Below are 11,899 nucleotides of genomic sequence, written 5' to 3' on the forward strand. Positions count from 1 at the left end.
AACATCTTAAGTAAGCCATTGTACCACCGCTCTACCTTCCAGATGCCTGGGAAAGATAGAGAATATGATATACCCACTCTAGTCCGTGCTTTGCAGTGATTGGGTATTTTAGATGTCTTCAATTATCAAATTCTAGCCTAAGAGTGCCATGATGCCAACAGATACATTTATGCCTTCTAGAGTGCTATTTGCTTTTGCTTGCCAACTGGAGAAAGTTTCTATGGACCCTTGGGAGAGCTCTACCACTGTGACAGCATAGCAGCCAACAGTGTTGCTGGAGGGAAGGGGATCTATATAATCCACTCGCCAGGCTTCTCCAAACATCCATTGCTCCCATCATGCAAGCTCTTTCACTGTTTGTACTTTCCGAGTGTGTCATATTATTCCATGGATCTCACACCGCCTAATTGCTTGTATTTTGGCCTCCCAAGACGAGTTCAAGCCACATTCACTGCCCATTAGGCCGGTTAAGACTGATCTTTATTGGCCCAACAGTTTTGTGCATCCACCTGCCTAAAAACAGTTCTCCGTTATGCTCCCATCCTAATATACGTTAGCAAGTTACACTAGCTGGTCAGCATCGTTATTATTTCTACCTTCTTGAATTGTCTTTGAATTTGGGATATGTTTGTTAACATGACATATTAGGTAGGTGTCTCTTCAAGTAATTCTTTTTCTACTTTCGACTCTTCTACTGCCAACATTGGTCTTCCTTGCCATTGCCAGTTACCATTATTCCATTCTTTAAGTGATTTCCATACTGCATTGGCCACCATCCAGAAGTCTGTAAATACATATAATCAGGGGCCACTGATGCTCATGAGCATGTTCCAAGGCTATTTTCACAGCCAATACTTCTGCAAACTGACTGGGCCCTCCAGTCCCTTTGCAAGTCGCAGCTTCTCTTGTCCACTGACTAATAAACTCAGCTAAGCCTGGTTTGGAGTTTGGTCCCATACATCCTCACTGAGTATGGGCCAGGCCCCATTTTTGCCATGCAGCCATGGTTGCTCTTCCCCCAGTAGGCTCTGAATCCCTTAACATAAAATTCAAAATAAGTAGCCTGGGGCATAAGCACAGCAGCTGCTGTGCCTAACGCTTCAGTAGCATTCGGAAAACCCTTCTACGCATCCAGGACCTCCTGTTTCCTGCCAGGCCTATCTCCCAGCCCGGCTGAGCAGCAGCTGGCTGCTTTCTCAGCAGCTGCAATGTGGCCACTTCGGAGCTACCAGCCACTAACGTCCAACCAGGGACCTCCCTTTCCAGCTGAGCACCTATCAGCTCTGTTAGCAACCCATTACTCTGACAAAAACCATCAGTTCCTCTTCCCAGCTCAGCTAACTGATCTAGTCTCTCTGATGCTGCGCTTGAAGCACACAGTGCACCCCCACAGCACACCAGCGTACATTGCTCCAGGGATTTCACAGCCCCTCGTTTGGTGCTCTCAGATCCTGGACATGGAGATGGTCCAGGCTCCAGATCACCAGGGCTTGGGCTTGAAGCAGAACCTATCCCAGTTCTTCCCAATCACCTTCCTGCCTGACAAAAGTTCTCTCGGGTCCTCTCCACGTCTCCCCAATTCACACGCAGTTCACACCTACCCCCTCACCCCAAACATACGGGGCACACCCCTTACACCATGGCACAACCCCACAAACTCCCCATACCAGATCCAGGCTTCTTCCAGAGTCTGCAGGTCTCTGCCATTACTCCAACCTCATGCCTCACCTTCATGCCCCTGGTGCTGCCCCCACGCTCCATCAATTACTGCAGTGGGCAAAACAGCCTCCTGGGGCAGCGGGGATCCTGCCCTGCCGGTAGTCCCCCACGGGCCACAGTCCCCAGACCACCTCCTTCCCCCACGTGCCCCCAGCCGTGTCCCCAGAAAACGCCTCCCTCTACTTGCCTCCTCCATTTCGTTTCTGCAGACACGTCTCTGTCACTCGCCACTCTTGCCCCAGTAGTTGCCACTATCTTTTTGCCAGGTTTGAGCAGCGGTGCCGTGGGCTCCTCTAACTCGTCTGAGTTTTGGGGCACGGTGGGTGGTTTCCTGCTGTTAGTGAGCCAGCTGGAACCAGGTGTGACCGGCACAGGGAGATTCATGGCTTCCTTCCTCACGGGACACACAGCAGCCCTGTGGAAACCGAAACTTGGCAGTTATGCCCAGTACAGACACGCGTCCTAGCTCTTTGTCATGTCATGTCATGTCCTTCTCATGCTTGGGTCTCTAAATTATAAAGACGTCTTCAAAGTAATTCAAGAAATTCTGTTCCTTGAAGAAAGATGCAGAGCAATGGGCAGCACAGGCAGATTCCATGAAGATGATGGGCATAACTTTTTTTTTTTTGAGCCTTTACACGCATGAAACAGGTCCTCCTAGGGTTGTCCATGCCCTACAATAGAAAGTAACCGTGGAACAGAAAGGCTCTCGCAGTGTCAAATTCTTTTTGTAGACATGATACCAGAAGAGCATTTTAATGACAGATTTTGAAGAGGATGAAGTGGTAGTTTTGTGAATACGTATTTGGACCTCTCCCAAGGCATGAGAGAGCTGGAGAACACATCCAAATATTTGTCTGAAAATCTGGTAAGTGGATAATAAAGACTTTTTTTCTGCCTGGGTCCACTTCTGTGAGTGGGCCTAAAAATGGTGAAGTAAGTGTTTCTTGCAGCAAAGTCTTCTGCGATCTTTAAAATACTCAGAAATACCGGATTCCCTGATGATGAAATCAACATCTATGAATGAGATGTCTAAGGCAGTTTATGTTTCACAGGCTCTTTACATACGCTGCTGAACTTCTAACATTTTTCTCTAATCTTTGCATTAATTATATATATAGCTATTTCACTAACTAGAAACATTTTATTTCTCTCATGAAAGCTCTGATTCTAAAGCATAATGGGGCAACAAGAATGTAATCGGTAAACAAATTTGATAATTGCAAAATGCATATTACCTTGTGATTATATTATTAAAAAAGCATCGAGCTTTTAAATAAAAGCTACTAGCATTTATGGATTCCTTAAATATTCACATTGTTTACACAGAGTCTTTATACTTTCTATATTAAAGCCTAATGTCAAGTCATCAGAATGTTAGCATAAAATGAAATTTACTCCTTGACAATAATCCTGAGCACATAGTGCTAGACTGAGTTATGACATTTCATTCATGTTCCATACACTCTATTTATCTTAATCTTATGCATTACTCTTTAGGGTTCCATCTCTAAAACAAGCACACACAAAAAAGTGCAACTGGAAACAGGAGTGAATGAGTATTAAAAAATACTACTGCCTTTTTAAGGAGGTACATAAAATACTACAATGAGAAAACCTCATGGAAGTAAGGTGTAATTATCTGTTTCCACATATCCCTTGATAAATGAAAGAACCGTTTTCCATTATGACACAGATTTGGGCTCTGAAGCCACCAATGGCAGTATTTCAGGGCTCGGGCCATCAGAGTGGAATAGTTTGTCACGTGCGTTCTGCCTTTCTCAAAAACAGAAGGATACGTAAATGCAAGCTCATACAAGCACATTTGCTTACATTAGTCCTTCAAAATTAAAGTAACGGTGGTTATTTCATTATTAGTAATCATCCTGGTTATCGGAATCCCAAAGAGTCAGCTTTGTCCTGTAAATCCAATGAAGTTGAGGCTTTTTAAAAATAACTTTATTTTACATAAAGCTTTCATGATGCACAACTGTAGCTCATATTTTGTTCTGCATCAATATAAAAAGAATATAACAATTCTTAACACTTCTTAAAGCACAAAAGTGATTATTAAAATGAAATTTGCCCATATTTCTTGTTCTTGGCCTAAAAAACTATATATATTTTTTTTAATTAAAATCAGAATTTAAAAAATGCTCTCCAAGCATAAATTTTCCCCTTTAGGTATCCTGATAAGCAAGGTTCCTACCCTTGTTGCATGGTTACAAAATGAATAAAGACTATGCTGTCGAGAATAGGTAGCAGCTGTCATTCTGATACATTAGTCTGTAAGAGCAGTGCAAGGCCACAACTGCAATTCTCTTCGAATGTCTGGCTAAGCGCTCTCCTTTCTGTATTATTAATGTCCACGGGAAGCTAAGGTCCATGCTTAGCACTCATTGTGCCTTTCTTTCTTGCAGCATGTGACACACAGCACAGTGTCATTCATATGAACACCAAGCAACATATTTAGGTTCTATTCCTTATTTTTACAATATAAAGATTTTTATTAAAGAATAGTATTTTTATTGAAAGAGTTAAAAACAGACGGGAAATCTTTTTATAAAAGCTTTATCTAAAAATATTTGAGTGAAAACCTCAGACTGAAATATAGTTTGTTCATTGAATGTATTCAATATTAATCTTATTACTTTCTCTTTTTTTCTTTCAAACGTTCTGGTCTGGAATTTTAAATAATCTTGGAATTATATCTTAGTCTTGGAATTAACTGAGAAGTATAAGAATTTTCAAAATTTAATACAATTCTATCTATGTTAGTATCTATCTCACTTAACAGATTCTGTTCCTCTGAAAATTGTGTATCTTTTATACCTTTCAAAATCCACAAGAAAAGTGACATTGCATCACACAAACTGAACTAGGAAAAGCTATTTTACTAATATTTTGTACTGTGCTTACTCTTCATAGAAAATATGTGACATGAATTGGCTACCAAAGTAAAATATATTTTGATATGTCGAGATACCATAATACTGAAAGAGATTGAAGTGGAGATAGCATATACCCTTTTAAAACAGTGAACACAATCACATACAATATTCCGTAACTATTTTTAAAACATTAGAAAAGATAATAATAATATTATGAGGAATTTTGCAGTTTGTGCTATGTATTCACATTTTTAAAAGTCGGGAGTATTATGTGAGATAATTAAGACACAAAAACAAAAATAATAAAATTGGAAACAAATGAACATTTCCTTGAAACATTTGGATCCATTTCTATTTCATGTGAGAACGAGTTTCCCAAGTGATTGGCTTTATCTGTGTGATGTATGGATGATATATAGAAATTATACTATGTCTAGCAAAACTTTTTTTTTCAACTTCAGAACCATTTCAATGATAAAAAAGTTTCCAGCAAATTTCATCAATCAGCTTTGCACCCAATATGTTAGGCAAAGAAGAGTCATGATTTGTCTATATTGTTTTCACTTTACATTAACTCAGTCTTATAAAACTCTTCTAAGTAAATGTGCTAGACTGGAGTATTAGAAAAGTTTATTTGGATACCTGAGTGAATGACACTTGCAACAACAAAATATCTTGTTGGTATAGACCAACTTTAGCCAGAATGCTTCCTCTCGTGCTTAATAGGAACCTCTTTGGATCCCTTGGATTCTATTTGTCTTCTTACCTGAAAATGAGTGTAAAAAAATTGTATACAGAAAGCAATGAGGCATATTGTTTGGGCAAAGACGTTTTCCATATGTCAGCACAGAAATATGCACATAAGATACTAAATATTTTGCAAAACAAGATCCACATCTTATCAGAAGTAGCGGATTTTGCAAAACTTGCCCTTCCAGCTGTGCCCCTTTCTTTTAAAGCAAAATAGGGATATTATTTTATGCATTTATTCTGTCATATCAGTGTTTAAAGCTAACAAAAATTGTGGCAAATGCCATAAAAGGGGCTTAAAAATATTAATAGATTTACAATTCTCTGCACAGTTAGATTGCATTGTAGGAAAATGACCCAGGCTGTACATTTCATTTGCTGACCCACACTCCCGCACTCCTTCCTAGCTCTGAATACAGCAGAAGTAGTATTAAACCTATAAAATATAATAATGTGTGCAATGGTATAGATGTCAGAATTAAAGCTGTATGGACTACCTTAATTCCAGGATTTGAATACTTGATTTATGACAATTTTATATATATATATTTATATATATATACATATATATTTATATATATATTTATATATTTCTGTATATATTCTACTTATTTGGGAAGGAAAACTTTATTATGTTTAAATACCTAATTATATTTAAATACTTATGTTTATATAGCTGGCAACAAAAGGTGTAATAATGATCATAGTGAAAAGGAAGGAGTTCAGTTACAAACACTGTCTGGCTATATGGAAAAATTAAACCATGTCCAAGTATCTTTCTTGACTCATGAAAATTTCCCATTCAGTAAGCCATAGCTTACAGTAATACATAGCATCAGTAATACATAGCTTACTGAATGGGAGTAAATAATGCATAAGACCAAAAGGTAAATGCTAGAAAATAATGGTCCCAAAAGGCCTTCTTAAAATGATCATGTTACACATATTGTCTCCTGAACAAAAGCGCTGAATTTCCGATAATACGCTAGCATTAAGAATGCAATAATGCCACTTGCAAATGTAAATATGTAATGTAAAAAGTAATAATGCCATTGACATTAGTGGAAATATTCATCGGATAATGGGTATTGACTGTCTTTGGTACATAATAGGAAACTGTAGTTCCTTCTCCTACTTGAACAGAGTGTTTACTGTGACAAAAAGTCATGGTTCAGTATGATCTTATCTAACCTTCACTATTAAAGTTTGAAAATGTTCTTCCAGGAAGAAATGTAATACATAGAAAAAAAATAGATTATTTGCTGAGGTATTTAATTGGGAATATTTTTTATTTATATTTGGCTCACTAATTTTTTTAGGCATGGATCAAACAAAATGTTGACATAAAACTGTATGTGAACTTTCACTCTTTTCAGAAAAACGGGTAAAGTTCAAAGATCAGTGTGAAGAAGTTTGTATTCAATTGTGATTATTATGTTTCACTGATCATGCTTGTTTTGGTAAGGATAAATGCACTAATATATGAAGAGATATTGAAAAATGTCTACCCAAAGATATCTCATATGTAATAAAAATTTAAATCAGGACTGCATGTCTTTGTAAAACCGTATTCCAATTCAACTCTGAAAAATTGTATTTGAAAAACATGCTGTGGTCTGTGTCCCATAAAAAGTTAGTTTACATGAACTTAATAGTTCTTTCACCCTTTAAAAGCTGTGAATCAATACAACTTTGTAGGAAATTTCTGCCATCTCTCAACCAAAAAAGTTCAAATAACTTGTTTGATTAACTCACTGAATTTAATCAAATTGAATCTTAAAGTCCCAGAGTTGACCTTCTAAGAGCATCCATCCATTTTCTGGCATAATTTTAATATTATTTGCTGATGTTTTTACTCAGCAGTGCTTGAATTTCTTGATGCTATGAATTTTGAGTTTCAAGTGGTTCATTTTCAGAAGAACACGTTTTATTATTTCTGCAAAATCCACCCCAGCTGCTCCTGAAGATGTGTCTAAGAATGCTGTCATACCCCTTTGATAGGGATGTGGATTGTCTGGACTGCCAATGGCTCTGGGATTTAAATCTGCTTTGCAGGAGCTGCTTTTATTTTTGATTTCTGATGTTAGTATTTTATCATAGCTGTAAGAAATTTTAAAAATACAACCAGTAGTGGACTAGGAAAACCTATTGCAAATTAGTATTCTCCTTTTTTTTTTTTTTTTAACAAAGCATATCACCAGATCATTTGCATTTATACATAAAAAGAATAACACAAAGGTTTCTTTATTCTTAATATTAACATGAAGAATGACATTAAAGTAATTTGCATTTAACTGTAAGTCTTCATGAAGTAAAATGTTCAGATTACTGCATCTTGCAATAATGAATAATTTTTAGATTTTTTTTAATTCTAAAAGGATAGGACCATTGGATAATTTTTCTATAGTCCTCAGCTTGTAACATAGACAGAATAGTGATGTTCCGATATCGTTATATTTATATATAATCTAAGTGATTTTAAATCCCTTTTGAAAGATAACAGCATTATCTCTGGCTTATCCTTTCAAAAGTGTCAAGATTCTCATTTATGCTCAAGTCTCATTATACCATCCAAAAAGTTTAAAAAGCTCTTGAGGTGTAGACCCTCAAAACTAATATTTGACCACCCAAACCTCACACATTTTCCAAGCTTTTATTCTTTTTTCTAAGAATGAGCTACTTTCCTCAATTTTGGTATGAATCGCTAAGGTCTGGAAGGGGAAAAATAGGATTCAGACATTAGTGACTATAATAATTTTAATAGTCTACCATGGCACTGTGCTGATGGATTTTATTTTAATTCCCAGAAATACATTTAGCTGAACATCTCTAAAGCTCATGAAGATATAACCCACATGAGACTGTGCCACCTAATCTTACTGGAAATGATTTAGAGTGAAACCAAGGGAGGAAAACTGGTTTCAACATGAACAGTAGTGAGAAATTCAGCTCATTGCTTCTTAATGCAGTGAATACCATTCAAACACATTAAATGGGAGACATTATTAAATTATCTACTGGTTGACAAAACAGATAGAAACTGAACTTAATCTTTTTAAAATCAGAAGGTGGAATCTAAAGATTATATTTAAATTAATGGGAGTAGAGCTGCCTCTCTCCATGAGGCAATAAATTATTTTGTGAAAGTGCCATACACTTATTTGCACCGAGCAAGGCATATTGGCGAAATTAACAAAGCTACTGAACAAGGGCCTTTCTACTGCAAATGTCCACTGCAGCAGAAAGTTGAGGAGAAAAGAATGCAGAGATTAGCTATCAGATAAATTAAAACAGTTATTTACTGAAACAAATCAGGATTTCTGTTTCCATGGTCATTAAATGTTAGTTTAATGTGGAAAGATCCTTGCAGATAGTGTGAGTTATAAAAAGAGATAAAATATATTGAATGCACCATTTTTCTATAACATTTCAGCCCAAATTTTATGATTCATCTAACACTGGTCTCAACATATCACCCAGAGTCTTCCCAATATAATATACCCAAGAGCAGCACAATAAAAAAGAAGTATTTTCCTGCTACGTGCACCAAGATTCAGACACATCTTTCAAACGGGTTCTTAACTAGATTAACTAGTCAGCCTAAGGGCACACCTAACATTCATCCTGGCTGCAGATTATGTTTATGCAGTGGCTGTTTTATATTTAAATATTTCATTTGCAGTGAGACAATTTTAACATTATGGGCCAAATTCTGTTCTTGGTTTCATATTGAGTGAGTGAATGTGTAGTACATTTGTGTATTACTATAGTAAATTAAACAGTAATTCAGCTTTGTAATGAATGTTCTATAAAACTTTATTTAGATATCTCTGAAGTCTACAACACATACTAAGCATGAGGAATTATACAATCAGAATGTTTAAGGATCTTGCATTAGTTTTCAAAAGCTGAAAATGAGTGAAGCCATTATTGCATTAACTCTAAAAGCGCTGACCTCTAACATGAGAATCAGTTGTATAGAAGTAAACTCCTGAGCACCCTAAATGTAAATGCATTTTCATTGCGATAGTAAATTGATGAGTTTGTGACTCCACATCAAAAAAAAAAAAAAAGCCTCTGTGTGAAAGGCATAGCTTAATATATATCTTTCTCTGTTAGAGCATAAACTTTATAAATTATGTTTGCAATATTCTGCTTTTTAAAGACTAGGAGATTAAGCTGTTAATAAGGTTCCACATTCAGACCAATAACTGGGAAATTCCTGATGGTATATTGAATTAAGCATTTCCCTTTAGGCTTAGGTACAGATGAGCCTTTATTTTTATTCAATGATTGTTTTATAATTAAATATTTCGTTTGCAGTGAGACTATTTTAACACTATAGGCCAAACTCTGTTCTTGGTTTCATATTGAATAAGTGAAGGTATAGTACGTTTGTGTATAACTACAGTAAATTAAACAATAATTCAGCTTTGTAATGAATGTTCTATAAAACTGTTTTTGAATTTCTCTGAAGTCTTTTCACTTGAGGTTTATATCACCTTTTCATAAAGTCAGCTGGTTCAAATTCTGCCATGAGTTTGATTTACAGCTATCCTTTTAGGCCAGGATAATGGAAAAAAACTGGACTGTCACCTTAAAATGACACTGGATCATTTTAAATGAACAGATATAGTTGGAAAATGGATTTTAAGAGTCCTTCCTTTCCTGGGAAATATTGATTCTTGTTTAAAAAAAAATTGATCAACATTGATGCCTTCCTAATATGGAATAAAAGAACAAAATGCAGCAGAACTTAATATTTAGGATGGGTGACTAGCATCTTACATACTTAGCAAACTGCTTCTGTCCTTGCAATGAGCAAAGTCATCCTAGAAAAGTGGAAAGGCTTGATTAAATGAAAGAGATGTCTCATATGAGACACAAAGGATCCCTAATACCTAACGGACCAAAGACCACTTATAGGTCAAAGCATACATCCTAGGAGCGACTTAAATTGATGACAAGTATACATACCATAATTGATGTATGCGTCATTCCTAACTCCTAATCCAGTTTCCAAATGAAGGAAATGCAGGCTCACGGGCCAAAACACACCTGTGGCATATTTTGCCAAGTTTTCTGATCTAGAGGATTAGGATTGGGCTGGGGATCATGCTTAGGTACGCAGCTTCCCCACATCTTATACCGTGTCTAGATTGATTTTCTAAAACTTAGAGGCAAATATAATCATTTCTAGACTGAATATACGTTTTCCTCACTGTTAAGAAATAAGGGCTAATAAAATTTGAAGTATAGCTGCTGAGGTTAAACCAATAAACACGTCAAAATTCCTGTATGAAGGCAACGCACTCCTCATGCTGTATGAAAAGTAGCTAGAGTTTTTGCAAAATGCACTAGATCAGCCTAGCACGGGTAATCCAACATGGGTGTCACCAACAATGACATTGCAAAATGAATGTATGCTCTTCATAAACTGGATTACCTGGCTAACAGAAATACATTTCCGTTAAAACTTTTCATCTACTAATGGTATCTGCAATTAAATTGATAGAGCTTTCAGTTTTAATTTTGAAGATGAAATTTATAAAATTATTTCTTTAGTTTCTTGGTTGTTTTGCAGCTATACTCAAAGATTCTTTGTTTCCTGATGAACAAAATTGTTTATGAGGGAGTGTGTGGTATGTATATGTTTATAGATGTGCTACCATGCATTCATATTAAGTACCCAGCCACTGGAAAATATATGTTGTTGTTACTGTTATTATTATAGATATAATTCATGTTCTGATTCTTGATTATTCAGCATTTTTAATGGATTGAGTCATATATAGTGTATGATTATCTTCATGGGGAAAATTTAATCCAAATTTGATATCCCCAGGTCCTGCAGTTCCTGCCTCATATACTGAATATTGCTATTGGAAATTCCCATTCTAGAAGAAGAATAGTAAGAAGATATAATTTCAAATTAAAAAGGAAATATATTGAGTAGTATCCTCCAAAATTTTTTCGGTAAATGCAAGTTTGAATAGATGCTGGATGCTGAAGTAACTGCTAAAGTAATGCCAATGGATATGTCTAGATGACAATTTTAGAAGCCATAATTTATATTTAAAAAATTTTCTCAACAACGATTGTGTAATAAAATGAGGGAGAATGGTATGGAGGAACTGTCACAGTTTATCCTATTCTGTCTTTCTTACATGTTTTTACAGATACTTACTTTTGATTGCTGTTAGGTGTGCTTTGCTGCTGGTTCTTCATTATTTAGTTTTGACTGCATCATCCGTATCACATACATCTCTTATTTTACTTTGATTTTCTTTGTTTTGAAGGTAATTCAGCTTTATGGGTTCTGCTCTGTTTTACTATCATTGTTTCTTTCAGCTGTCCTTTGCTTTATGATTACTTTACTTTGGTGCAACTGTACTATGTTTTGATTTTGTTTTTCTTAGTTCTGGTCACTAAACCACATTTTATCTCTTTAATTTTTTATCATTGTCTCATCTGCTATTTTCCAGGGATCAGTGTGCAGTCTTTGTACAGTCTGTCTTTTTTGTAGTCTGCCTACCGCT

Source organism: Struthio camelus, chromosome 2, assembly GCF_040807025.1.
Source record: "Struthio camelus isolate bStrCam1 chromosome 2, bStrCam1.hap1, whole genome shotgun sequence".
Lineage (NCBI taxonomy): Eukaryota > Metazoa > Chordata > Aves > Struthioniformes > Struthionidae > Struthio > Struthio camelus.